The sequence below is a fragment of the Rhineura floridana genome, chromosome 3 (genome assembly GCF_030035675.1).
Source record: "Rhineura floridana isolate rRhiFlo1 chromosome 3, rRhiFlo1.hap2, whole genome shotgun sequence".
Classification (NCBI taxonomy): domain Eukaryota; kingdom Metazoa; phylum Chordata; class Lepidosauria; order Squamata; family Rhineuridae; genus Rhineura; species Rhineura floridana.
Window position 1 is genome coordinate 152,883,370 of NC_084482.1, and position 12,962 is coordinate 152,896,331.

Genomic DNA, 12,962 nt, shown 5'->3' on the forward strand with positions numbered 1-12,962 from the left:
CCCGCTGACCTACCAGGGCTCATCCGGCTATGCCTACAGATAGATCACCGGATGGAAGGAAGGCGCCTGGAAAGGAAGCAGGAGGTCCCGAGATACTCAGCCTCGGCATCCCGCAACAAGACCCTTCCCACTGCAGGGATGGCAGGTAATGCAACTGAGGGACAGGGAGGGGCTAGGCCAAGACTGTCGGAAGAAGAAAAGGAAAGACGCCGCCGGGAACGTTTATGCTTTTATTGTTCAAAGCCGGGCCATGTGGCCAGAGACTGTGGACTGAAAGGGGGGAAAGTTGAGCCGTCGGGAAACTAGAATACCCAGTCCACGTGCAGGCCGGTGGACTGGGGGCAACGTTGTATAAAGGCCCCCCAACGATCCAACCTCCCTCAAAAGGGGTGTTGGTCTTGCCTGTTCGGATTACAACTTCCAGAGGAGTGGTGTTCAATTCCACGGCCTTAATTGATAGTGGAGCCTCCACAAATTTTATTGATGCAAAACTAGCCAAGCGTCATGGAATTTCCCAGTGGAAACTGGACGCTCCCCTAGCCGTGGAGACCATCGATGGAAGACCCCTGAAGTCAGGAGGGGTGACACAAGCCATGGAGGAAGTGAAACTTCAAATCCCTGGGCATGATGAGTTCATTTCGCTATACGTGTCAGATCTCTCGAACTTTGAGGTGATTCTGGGAATGCCCTGGCTAGCAAAGCATGAACCCAAAATAAGTTGGAAGGAGGCGGTGGTGTGGTTCACCTCACAGTATTGCCAGGAGAACTGTCAACCTGAAGGAATCAAGAACACCTTAGCGGGGGCAGTGCAAGAGATTGAGCAAGTGACCCTGCTGCCGAAGTATGAAGAATTCAAACATGTATTTGATGAAAAAGAGGCAGAGACTTTACCCCCCCACCGCCCTTACGACTGTGCGATTGACCTAGTGCCAGGAGCCAGCATCCCATCGGGGAGAATCTACTCTCTCACAGAGATTGAGAGGGAGGCCCTGAAGGAATTCCTGGATAAAAACCTGAGGCGAGGATTCATACGCCCCTCACAGTCCCCTGCTGGAGCACCACTGTTGTTTGTGAAGAAAAAGGGGGGGGAACTCAGACCCTGTAACGACTATCGCGCATTGAACCAGATCACCATCCCTAACAGCTACCCGCTGCCCCTGATCTCAGAGTTGCTGGATCGACTGCGCTCCGCAAAAATCTTCACAAAGCTGGATTTGAGGGGGGCGTACAATCTGATCAGAATGAAGGAGGGAGACGAATGGAAAACGGGATTCTTGACCGCTTATGGGCAGTTTGAGTACCTGGTCATGCCGTTCGGACTTTGTGGAAGCCCAGGAGTTTTTCAAAAGTTCATGAACGATGTGTTTAGAAACCTGTTGGACACGTATGTAATCTGTTACTTAGATGATATCCTGGTGTTCTCAAACAACCAGGAAGACCATGATCAGCATGTGAAAACAGTGCTGAAGAGACTGAGAGAGAATCACTTGTATGCCAAGTTAGAGAAATGTGGATTTGACCTCCAGTCTTTGGACTTCCTGGGGTACCGAATCTCAGCGGAAGGAGTGGAGATGGACCCAGGGAAACTAAATTGTATATTGGACTGGGGCCTGCCTAATACCAAGAAGGATGTACAACGGTTTCTAGGGTTTGCCAACTATTACAGAAAGTTCATTCCAGGGTTTTCCAAATTAACAGCTCCTCTGACTGACTGCTTAAGGGGAAACAAGAAGTTCCAATGGACAGAGAATGCCACCAAGGCCTTTGAGGAGCTGAAGAGAAGGTTCGCTTCCGAGCCCATTCTGTGCTTTGCTGACCCGACCCGCCCTTTCGTCGTGGAAGCAGATGCTTCTGATTTTGCCATTGGGGGGGTCCTTCTGCAATTAGACCAAGAAGGGAAGGAGCTGCACCCCTGCGCGTACTTCTCTCGGAAGTTAAAGCCTGCAGAGAAGAACTGCACAATATGGGAGAAGGAGCTGCTGGCCATCAAGGATTCTTTTGAAAACTGGAGACAATACCTAGAGGGGGCCTCTCATCAGATCGAAGTGCGCTCCGACCACAAGAATCTTGAAAGCCTCCAAACAGCCAGAAAACTGAACCAGAGACAGATGAGATGGTCCCAGTTCTTCACTAGGTTTAACTTCAAGATTACTTACCATGCCCAAGCCAAAAACCAGAGAGCGGATGCCTTATCCAGACAGCCACAATACAAAGAAAGTGAATCCGAGGACCAACCTCAGTACGTAATCCCGCCAAAGAAATTAATGTTGGGATCCTGCCAGCCTTCATGGGAAGAGGAACTCAAAAAGGCACAACAAGAAGATACCGACATGCTAAAATATCGGCAGGAGACGGGACAAGGTCAAGACTCAGAAGTAACCTTTCAGTGGAGAAATGGACTATTATGGTTCAAAACCGCCAGATATGTGCCAGAAGGGGAATTAAGGCTCAGAATCCTACGCCAGTGCCATGATTCCATCACAGCGGGACACTTTGGGATTTACAAGACCATTCAGAACGTGGCCAAGGACTTCTGGTGGCCTAAAATGCGTCGGGATATTGAAAGCTATGTAAAGTCCTGCCCTGTCTGTCTGCGGACAAAAACACAAACAGGAAAACCAGCAGGACTGTTACAACCGTTACCTGTCCCACACGAACCCTGGAAGGACCTCTCCATGGATTTTATAACTGATCTACCCAAATCCCAAGGAATGACAGCCATCTTAGTAGTGGTAGATCTACTTACCAAAATGGCTCATTTTCTTCCTTGTGCAGGGGCCTTAGAGGCTAAGGAAACGGCCAAGTTATTCATCAAAGAAGTCTACCGGCTGCATGGATTGCCAAACAGCGTAGTCTCAGACCGAGGAACTCAGTTCACAGCCAAATTTTGGAGAGCAATGTGGAAACAGTTGCAGACGGAATTAAAACTCTCCTCCGCCCATCACCCCCAGACAGATGGACAGACGGAACGCTTGAACGCCATTTTGGAAAGATATTTACGAAGTTATGTGTCCTATCAACAGACTGACTGGGTATCATATTTGCATTTTGCAGAGTTCGCCTACAACAATTCTCTGCACTCCAGCACTCAACAAACCCCGTTCTTCGCTAATTATGGATTCCATCCTAAAGTCTTTCCAAGTAGCTCAGAAGGAATGCTGGTACCGGCAGCTGAGAACTTCCTTAAAGAATTGCAAGCGGCGCAACAGACACTGAAACAGCAGTTAAATGAAGCCAAAACGGAGTACAAGCGAGTTGCTGACCTGCACAGGAAGGAGGGCCCCCCCCTTCAACCGGGAGACCAGGTATGGCTGTCCACCCGCTTCCTCCAGATGCCGGGCAAATGTAGAAAATTACAAGACAAGAGGGTGGGTCCTTTCGAAATAGAAACTCAAATTAATCCCGTGGCGTACCGACTGAAGCTACCCGACACGTTTAAAATACATCCTGTGTTTCATTGATCCCTCTTAATGAAAGCTGCCCCTCCCAGTGAGTTGCGGCCAGAGGAGCCTCCCGGAGCTCCACTCCTGGTAAATGAGCAGCTTGAGTTTGAAGTTGGGGAGATCTTAGATTCCAGGATCAGACGCCACAAGCTGCAGTACTTAATTCACTGGAAAGGCTATGGAGTGGCTGACAGATCATGGGAAGATGCAGCTGATGTGCATGCTCCAGATTTGGTGAAACTTTTCCATCAACGTTTTCCCCACCGTCCGAAGCCAGACAGGGGGAGGGAGGCACAGCTTGGGAGGGGGGATGGTGTCGAGAGGCAGAGCTGGGGTCCCGAGGGGCTCGGGGAGTTGACAGAAGGGGATTCAGATGGATGGCAGAGGGAAGGGGGAGGAACTTCCCCCCTTTGGAGTGAAGACGAAACAGAGGAAATGCCAGTGATAGGGTCGCCTAGCAACGGGGAGCCTGAGAGCTCTGGAGTTTCAGAATCCTCCCTGGACATTCCCACACACCCCCTTCTCAGCAGCTCAGAGCAAGAGGGAGGGCTGATCACAGCAGAAAAGTGGAGAGACAGTTTACCATCAGTTCCTCCCCTATCCCCCATAATGGAATCGGAAACTTCAGAAGAGGAGGGGGTGATGCTTCCCCCTTCACCACGCACACGCAGACAGCTGAAAAGACAGGAGAGAAGGGGGGAAGACGGGCAGTACCTGAGGGGCAGTTAAGGAGGAGCGAAAGGTTGCGCGCCCGTTTGGCCCCTTCTTAAAGAACAGGCGGGAAGCAGTCCCTTGCTCTGTCAACTTTCTCCCAATGCCGCAGGACCTGTAGCCCTGTATTGATTCATGAGAAGAAGCAGTCTTTGTTTGGACATTACCCTAATAAAACACGAATTACTTACAACCTCTGGTCTGGTTCCTGAGTCTCATCCTGGGCCTGACAGCATCCATGGATCCAGCATTGTTGACCTACTTGTAAGGGGTTTACTTGTGATCCCTCATATTCCTCCATTGCCAGTAGCTGTGGTTAGGATGTGGTTTCGGAGGCCAGATTATATGAGACCTCCCTCATGAGCCCTCCATTTGCTGGAAACACCACAGGTCCCTGGCTCCTTGTTTCCTATAGCCTTGTTCCTGACTCTAGTTACTCCTGGCTGTGTTATACCTTGAAGAATACCATGTAATATTGGACCTTGCTTCTGGCTCATATTTGGACCTATACTGATTCTGTATTTGACTTTGGTTTGTTTGGAGTACTCTACACCAGAAACCCTCTCTGTGCTGGTAAGTACCTCATGGGATTGGGACCGTAACCCCACTGGAGCATGACATTTACATTCCTTAAGATATTCATCTGTGTGGTCAGAAAGGCTGTTAGTATGTTCATAGTATCTGCTGGAGAATTGGATGGGGTGCTGGAAAGATGTTGGACTTCCCCTTACTACTGCTTGTACAGTAGGGAAGGGTCATCTCACAGTTTTGGAACACTGGCATTCTACTTCTGCTGACAGTCCTTCCTGGAAAGCAGTTGGTCGTAGGTGTTTGCTTATCTGGATGCCTATAATGTAGATCCTGATTTCCTCTGGTCCTGATGAGTATTCATCACCACTGTGCATCTATGTGCATTACATCCTCCTCTACATTGGCTGCTCATCTGTTGTGGATATTGTTTTTGTCCTGCTGCTAGGACCACCCCCCACCCCCTTCCCACTTCGGGGATCCTATTCTACTGCTGTTCCCTTTCATAAACCTGAAAACATGAAAATATTTAATCCAGAGAGACATTTCCCTGTTTTTCTAGCGTTGCAGATGCTTTTTTCTGATCCTGAATTCTAATTCAGCATTTATGGTTTCACAGTTTATTAGCACAGGAATGAGCAGGATGTTCAGATCCCACACTTGACTCTGCTGCAGGCATTGAAAGGGCAGTGGAATGGATGAGCCCATCCGTAAAGAGCAAAACTATGGCTTCATTTAGAACTGTCATTAATTTGTTAGTCTTTAAGGTGCCCAAGATTTTGTTATTAAATAGCAGTCAACTTACCCAGTGACGACATCTGAAGTAATATCCAATTGTACTAGGAAATAAAAGTCTCAAAGAGTGACAGTAGATATTCCCATGTTGTTCCATATACATGCAATTGCTCTAAACTCATTAACAACCACATTATATTGCCCTTGCCGTGTCCTTTACATGCATTGAATGAGCTGGATGAGATGGGTGGCTAGGTACTTGGAATGTATGGTTATAAACAAAGCTTTGTTTATGAACATTCCTTGGAAGAAGAAATTTCATATTTCAGGATCATTGTGCCTTTTTGTTTGGAGGTACACTGCTAAGGTCAGAGACAGGCCCATAACCAGCCTAAAAGTTTTTGGGGGGTCACAAAAAGTAGGGGGCAGATTTTTTTCTGTAATAAATTTGATTATTAATTTTTTCTGAAAAATATTAGGGTGGAGAAAATTTTCAAGGGGGCTGGGACCTCCCTGGACCCCTCCCTCCAGCTACAGGACTGGTCAGAGATTATGACATTTGGTCACCTAATCATTGCAACCCAAAGAAATGTCTATGTGAGCACAGAATATAAGAACTATGGGGAGACAGCCATTTCAGGATGAAGACCTCTGCAGCATCCCAAGGAGAAGTACAAAGCCTCCATCAGTGCCCCACTTCATACATCACTCTGTGTTGGCTTAACTGGCCATCTAGTTAGACCGCAACTATTTCTGGTAATCAGTGGAGACTGGTGGCTCCATTCTCTGTGGTGCAATGAATCCGCTCCAGGCTCTAATCCAAACTTTCAAGGCTTTCAGCACCTTGAACAACTTTTTGAAAGTTCGGACTACCCCCACTGACATCAGAGCCACCAGTCTTAACTGGTGGTAATTATTTCCCTGAAGAGCATGTGTGAATGTGTTGTATGAATGAGAATTCTTGAAGAAATTAGATTAATAAATCACTTTTGAAAACTGGTATGATTGCCTTGGTCTCTCTGCTCTCCTCCTCTAATTGCAGGTTGCATTAATGACAGCTGCACTGAATGTGCTAGACTGAAGGGAAAAGGGAACTGTTGCCAGCTTGTGCATAGGTGTTGCTAGATTGTGACCACCCAGAGACATACCTGTATGAAAGGTGTTGTACAAATACCTTAAATAAATAATTAACTATTCATATTTTTAGTCAAATTGACTTTGAAAAGTACTGTTCAGACAAAGCCAGCTTCGGTCCAGCTCCATCAAAGAGAAGAACAAACTGAATTTTAGCTCTGGAGCCCTTGAAATGGCTCCCAGCATAGCAACCATAATGTAAGGGGAAAGTGGTAAGTTAAAAATAAACAAGGAAATCAGCATAGTGGTGAGCATAGGAACATAGGAAGCTGACATACTGAATCAGTACATTGGTCTATCTAGTTCAGTATTATGCATTGACTGGCAGCAGCTGTCTAGCGCTTCAGGCAGAGGGTCTCTCCAGCCATACCCTGGAGATGTTGGGGATTGATCCTGGGACCATCTGCATGCAAGGCAGATGCTCTCCCATTGAGCTATGGCCCTTCTCACACAGTGGAAAAAAATGCTAGGCTAGAGCAGACCTGCATACCTTGTGACCCATCAAGTTGACCACAGCCACCCAGCTTGATGTGATGACCTACAAAGGGCTTAATAAACCTCCTGGTTTTGCTTGGGTTGTGGATTGTGTTGCAAAGTGGAGAGGGAAGGTGTTAAGCTCTGCGGCTGCTGGGCTGGGTTTGGCTTGATTGGTCAGGTTTGTCAGGTCTGTGCTTTTGAACCAAGCAGACTTTGTTAAGTCATTATCTTCACCAAGTTTGTTAGGAAGGTCGTGACTGGGATGGGCTCCTGAGTATTTATAATTGCTAATTTATGATTGCTAATTGTTTTTCTTATGTGTCCATTCCTGTATTCTGTGTGTTTGCGATGGTCTGTAGACTTTGCAATAAAGTATTATAACACCAAGTTTGTCCGCTGTTAAGAGGTAGCAATAACACAAACATACACCAAGGATTTTTAGGAGGGTTAGTGGTGGTAAACCATATTGCATATTAACAATTCTAGATGAATTACTTTCAAATACCAATAATAGCCACCTTGAGAGCCTTATTTTACCAATTTGGAATATTTATTTACACATACTTTTGGTATAAAATCAACAGAATCACCAAGGTATTTAGATATTATGCTGGACTAAAATATTAGTGAACATGGGCAATGATTCCAAATTGTAATATGTTCAGACAGCTTCATTGTAGAGGGTAATCATGTTGCACTTCTTAACCAATTAACTGAAAATCACCAGGAAGGTTTTAGATCCCTAACAGGGTTGCTATGCTGCTAGTGGTGTTTTGTTTTTAAAAACTTTTTATGATTGCAAGAGGCATATTGAATCTTAAAATAATAAACAGGCCTGGTTAGTCTTCTGACATTTGGGCACAAGATGCTCCTTGCATAAGGCACCCGAGGAGATAATGGCAACTGCATTCTGCATTTCATAGAATCGTAGAGTTGGAAGGGGCCTATAAGACCATCAAGTCCAACCCCCTGCACAGTGGAGGAATCGAAATTAAAGCATTCCCAATAGGTAGCTGTCCAGCTGCCTCTTGAATGCCTTCAGTGTTGGAGAGCCAACCACCTCCCTAGGTAATTGGCTCCATTGTCTTATGGCTCTAACAGTTAGGAAGTTTTTCCTGATGTTCAGTTGAAATCTGGCTTCCTGTAACTTGAGCCCATTCCATAACCTGAACTCTGGGACAATCTAGAAAAGATCCTGGTCTTCCTCTGTGTGGCAACCTTTGTGCTAACATATCTCCCATCAGTCTTCTCTTCTCAAGGCTAAACATGCCCAGTTCTTTCAGTCTCTCCTTATAGGGCTTTGTTTCTAGTCCCCTGATCATCCTTGTCGTCATTCTCTGAACCCATTCCAGTTGCTGGCTGGGGTTTTGTCCTAGCATTGCTTTTCAATGTATGATATTTGTAATTTCTGAATGACTGCTACAATTATCCCACTAGTTTTAGTGTAAAAGTGAAGAGAGCGACAGCTGTAAAAGGTTGTAAGGGGTCTTAATTTCCAATTTAAATAGCCCTGGATAATACCAGACGGCTTGAAAAACCCTTACAGTAAGAGACAGAGGTGGCCTACGCTTAATTACCTTTGGTTTTGCCGTCTGTTCCCTTCTGTTTTGTTACCTTGAACAAAAGTGTGGTATTCTTGCCTTTTTATATGCATTGAGGGATGTATGTTCCTTTCAGCTGGATACAGGGTCCAATTCTGAATGCAACAGAGAATTAGCAACAAGGGAGGAGAAATTCAAAATGATGCTCCTGTCAGGTGCTAGGCAGATTGCACCATGTAATTCTGCAGATGCCATCTGCAGCATTTGTCAAGGCCTCTGTTGGCCTGCTCTGTTTCATCACAGGGATCGCTAAAATTCATCTAAGCTGGCAACATTTCAACAGCCATTAATCCTCTTTGTATCTTTAAGCACTATGACCACGAACAAGGTTCTAGGCACCAGCGTGTCAAAATACCTCAGCACAGCTTTGGTGATTCTTCTTTTTAAAAATCCATACACCTTCTGATCCATTGACCCAGTTCCCAGCCTAATGGATAAATTTTTACTACAGTGTTGTTAAGGTATTTCACCTCCACCACCCTCACTGCTGCTTTAACATCCAGAAGGCACCTTTCCTAAAAATGATTAATTCCTGACTTTGTCCTGCTCTTGCTTTTGTCAGGTGTCTTATATCTCACCTAGAGCAAAGTGTATTTTATACGAGTAAAATTAAATAGCCTTTGTGATGAGCTGGAAAAGCAGTTTTGCACATCTCCTATTTCATTGTGAATGAGAGTGATTAAGTGGTCCTTGAATCACAGGGAGGCTATTATTTGTCTAAAATTGGGGGGAGATGGAGGTGGGGCTTTCCAGCACTGTGATTAAGAGATTCTTTCCATATTATACAACTGAACAGGCACACATCCCACATAGTTTGTGTACTCATGGTGTTCCCCATCAAATGTATGTCTCATATTTCTTGGGGGGGCATATCTGTACAGCATAATGCAGGACTAGTCATAACTTTCCCACCTTATATGAAACACTGCAGTTACTATTTTCATAACACATTCAAAGGGGGATGATGTTAAGCATGGGGTTTTTTTCCAGTTGGAAAATTTGTGCCAGCAGCTGCCTACTAGAAGAATATAGTATGCTTGTTTCTCAGTAGGTGCAACAGTGCATTGCCACTTCTCACACTGAATTTTTCCTGTGTGCTCAGACATTGGAGTCACTCCTGCATTTGCAAAAATGGCAGCATATGCATTGACCTTAAGATACTTGGCATTTCTATGCTATAAAATCCTGAACATCAAAACCCTTATGCTTATGCTCTTTTAGTTATATGCTAATGATTTAAAGTGTGTTATTATTTTGTAGAGAGTTAGCTTTAAAAATATGTAAATTCAAGATTATGCCTATAATCTCAGACTTCAGTCTGACATTTGGAATCAATTGATTGCTTCTTGGATCCCCCAGCTCTGAGCTTGGAAAAGTTACTTTTTAAACTACAACTCCCATCAGCCCCAGCCAGCATGGCCACTGGATTGGGCTGATGGGAGTTGTAGTTCAAAAAAGTAATTTTTCCCTTTACTGACCATGTGGTCGAATAAACTGTCATTCATTCAAGTAATTTTTCCAAGTTCTGCTCCAGCTTATTTCAGAATTATCTACTAGGTTACAAGAAGACATTAGCAAAGTTAATAAGCAGCTAACCATGCTTGACCTCTATATTCCCCAATCCAAAGGGAAATCAAATAGATAGGCTTAAGATAAATGATAAAAATCCAAATGAAGACTTATTGAGGCACCCTCTTCCTAACTGGTTGCTTTGGTGGTAGGCTGCAAGACCTTTGGGCAAGGACTATATGGCTACTACGGTCAATGCAGTGCCTAGGAAGCCACTGGTTCTAAAGCGAAGCTTAACTAGTTAATGCTGAAGGAAAAGTAAAGCTCAGTTTCTCCAAGTAGCATTTTGTAGGAGAAAAGGGGTTTTAAGGTGCTATTGAACAGAGAAGTCTGGCTTGATGCTTAGAGAGGGCAAAGCTATTCAGCAGCTTTGAGGGGCAACAGGAATGAAAACACGCAAGTATGAAGGGAAGGCCTTCACTCAGAAGCTGCTTCCTATACTCTTAGAACCAAGGGTGAAAATCTGCTTCACTAGTTATTAGTTAGGAAGGCACAATCTGCTAATGCGTAGAGCAAGACATTTTGGGTAGTAGCACCCACACAGTGGAACCCTTTTCCAAAATGAACTTGCCAATTCTCACAACTATTTTTGCTCCACTTGACTCTATCAGTTTTTACAAGCCACTCTAGCCTGGATCTATTATTATTATTATTATTATTATTATTATTATTATTATTATTATTATTGGACTTTAAATTGTAGCTTTGTATTGCATTGTACTGGGGCTTTGATTGTGAACTTTGATTTTATCATATTGCTTTGAGTGGCTTATGGAAAGGTGACAGAGTTGTGAAGGATAAATATATGGTGATAGCACCGTGCGTGTGTGTGTGTGTTTTGACATCATTATCGTTCAAGTACCACACTCTTCTTCTTCTGTTTCCCATAAGCAGAGGTTCTTCTGTAATCAGTTAAAAAAAATCTTATGGCTGGAAACAATCATGGTGACTGATTGCCTTTTCTTATTCTGTTTTAGGGTTGGGGTTTAATGCCAGCTTCATGCTGAGCCTTGTGTACAACATATTTGTTCCTGTTTTCCATTCTTGCTGCTGTTTCATTGCAGATCGCTACTGGTTAATGGCCTCTGATGGGGCTCCTTCCTATTGCCTTCAAAATGTTTCATTTTGGTACCTTCTACTCTTGCTTGCTTTTTTCTTCTTTTTGTCATCTTTTGATCTTGCAAATCCAGGTCCTATGAGAAATCAGATTATGTGAAATATGAAAGTTGCTTGGGAAGTAATTGGAGAAACAGTGAGACTTATGAAACCCATGGAGATAATGCTCGCACCTACTTATTCACAATATTTAATTTTTAATGGCAGTTTTAATTAATGGAGGCACAGGTCTTTGTTTTTTTCAGAGGCAAGTAAGAGACAACAGGGAGCTGCAGGGCTGTGAAATGGAAAGGTGCTATTAAAATCTGGGCATTCCCCATTGTTGACCTGAGATAGTGTTTGTGTCTTTAAAGTTCGAAAGTGAAATAAAATTGACCATTATGTAATGAACAACAACAACAAAAATCACACAGCAGCTCACTATCAAAATGCATTTTGAGGTGAAGGCTCATCTACGATTTGTCAGTTTCTGAAAGAGTTTTTTTTTTAGTAAAAACCTGTGAAAACAATTCCCTGTTGAGGCTTTTTTATGTAATGAATAGATACATCTAACAATGATGCTTTCATATAGCAAATTTGAAAGGAATATCAAAGCATTCTTGTATAAACCTTTTTATTTATGAACTCTGCAAGGAAAGTGGTAGGAAATGCACAGAAATACAAATGTGACTGAGGAGAGGCAAGGTTACAAACAGATTGAGTGGGCTTTTTGTGTTCAAGCCCCATTTCTCCTAAGCATCATGGCAAGATACTGCTGGAGAGGAAAAAGTTTGTCTCAGCAACTGTGCTGAGGAGGAAATGGAAAGAAAGTGAAACTTGAGAGAATCGTGATATAATCTGGAAAGGACAAGGAAACCAGAAAGGGAATGATAATTTTTTTAAAAAAATCTGTCACTCTGTTTTATTTGAATTGATTATTTAGGTTTGTGTTTATTTATCCTGTCACTGTTAATCAGCAAGCGTACAGAGGAAATGTATCCATATGCCTGTTTTGGTTGCATAGATGAAAGGGCTAAGAATGGTTCCATGCTTTATGTGGCAACCGTGTTTGGTCATCAATAGGGGCATTTACGCTGCATATTTGTTACGGAAAATCCATGTCAAACACAATTTGACATAAGTATAGAGCTGCTCTTTAATGTGACTTTGTTCTCACATTTGTGTTCCGCCTTTCCTCCAAGAAACCAGAGGTGTACATGGTGTGTTTTCTTTCAATTTTGTTCTCACAACAACCCTGTAAATAAGCTTGGCTGAAAGAACATCACTGGCCCAGAGAATATGGTGGGTAAACCTGGACTTGAATCTGAGTCTTCCCAGTCTGAGGCCAGTATACCCATTATATGTATTGGTCTGCGTAGCAAAATATAACATGCTTATGGACCTATGAAGAGTCATTGTACTACTGAGTGAAATAAAAATAATTGAATTGTGCGCTATTTTTTAATCTGTGGGTTCTCCTGGGGGTTAAACATCTTTAGTCCTAGATTACAAGTGGGAAACGGGGTATAAAGCAATGAAGTAACACATATGTTTAAAGATCACAAGACAAGCAAGCAATAGACCTTCCCAGCTTCATTAGGCTCAGTCATCACTGCTTTGTAGGTCAGTGATAAGGAATATCTCCTGTGTTATTTGCTGTCTTAACACT

The 12,962-nt window shown here is 43.7% G+C and overlaps 1 protein-coding gene across 4 annotated transcripts in view; it reads left to right on the forward strand.

Moving 5' to 3' along the window:
* The window catches only part of CHCHD6 (coiled-coil-helix-coiled-coil-helix domain containing 6), a 326,851-nt gene that overhangs the window by 192,040 nt on the left and 121,849 nt on the right, over nucleotides 1-12,962 (forward strand). The gene's annotated exons all lie outside the window — the stretch shown is intronic.